This window comes from Crocuta crocuta, unplaced genomic scaffold, assembly GCF_008692635.1.
Source record: "Crocuta crocuta isolate KB4526 unplaced genomic scaffold, BGI_CrCroc_1.0 scaffold290, whole genome shotgun sequence".
Classification (NCBI taxonomy): Eukaryota; Metazoa; Chordata; class Mammalia; order Carnivora; family Hyaenidae; genus Crocuta; species Crocuta crocuta.
Genome location: NW_027527429.1, coordinates 1,381,910 through 1,383,160, shown reverse-complemented (window position 1 = coordinate 1,383,160; position 1,251 = coordinate 1,381,910).

Genomic DNA, 1,251 nt, shown 5'->3' with positions numbered 1-1,251 from the left:
TCGAGGGACTGGCTGCGGCACAGGCAGAGCCTCCGTGCGGCTCAGGAACGTGCCCCCTGCAGGCGGGGCCGGCCAGGGGCAGCCTCCGGGGTCCCGGTGGCTCGCAGGCCCAGGTATCCCATCTGCGCAGGGGCAGGGTGGGGGAGGCAGGTTCACGGGGTCCCCCCCAGCTGCGGCAGGAGCCAGCGAGCTTCTCCATCGGGGGTCAGGCGGTCCCCCTGGCGGGTCTTCAAGTCGGTCCTGCAGGGCAAAGGCGGCCGCAGACGACGTGCAAACGAACGAGAGGCAGCCACGTTCCAGTAAGGCTTCCCTGGTGAAAACAGGCCGCGAGCTGGCCCGTTGCCAGGCCCTGACCCGCAACACCGAGAGTCCCCAAGGCGGGGAAGGGGGCTGCGGGGCCCCAGGGTGTCACCCCGGGCTCCTCTGCTGGGGCCTGGAGCGGCCGCGTCTCCCCGACGCTCTCCCCGCTCTCCCCGCTCTCCCCGTGGTGGTGCCGGGCCAGACGGGGAGCGGAGCAGGGCCCTCCGCGTCCCCAAAGGACAGAGCTGTCACACCAGCACTTTCATTCTCTGACGCGGGTCCTGAAGAAACGCTCGCACAGCTCCACGGGGAGCCGCGTGTGCCCCGAGGGAGCGAGATCGTTTCCAGACAGACAGGGGGACCAGGGCCGTCACGGGCATCTACACGGGAAGGCGGCTGGTGCCCGCCCCACCCAGGACGGGTCAGGCTGGCCTTGGAACCGGCTAGAAAGAGAGGCCGAAGGACAGACGCCCTGCTGGAGGAGGGATACGAGAGGGAGCGCGGGCTGAGGGCGGCACACTGGCCTTTCCACGCGGGGGACGGTCGGCTGCGTTTCCCCGGTCAGGGCCGAACTCGCACGCTGCGAGGGTGGCTCCGTGCGGCGTCTGCCACCCGTGCCCCGCGGCTGTGACGGTGGCCAGCTAGAGTCTAGTGACGATGAGCGTCTTGCCCGACACTGTGGAGTCCAGTGCGGAAGCGTCATTCCCGCGCCGCGAGGCCGGCCCTGCAGCACGGAGGCGGTCTGCGCGGCGGCCACGCCGACAAGGGGGTAAGTCGAGCGAGATGCCACCAAGCCCCACGGACGGACGGACCTTGTGGACAGTGTGGAGTAAAAAGATGCCAGGGACAGAGGGAGGTGTTAAATCCACAACCACGTTTGTGCACGAAAATGCACGCGCACGAAGCACGGGGCAAGAACGGCGCCTGTGGGGGGGGGGGCAGAACGAGAGG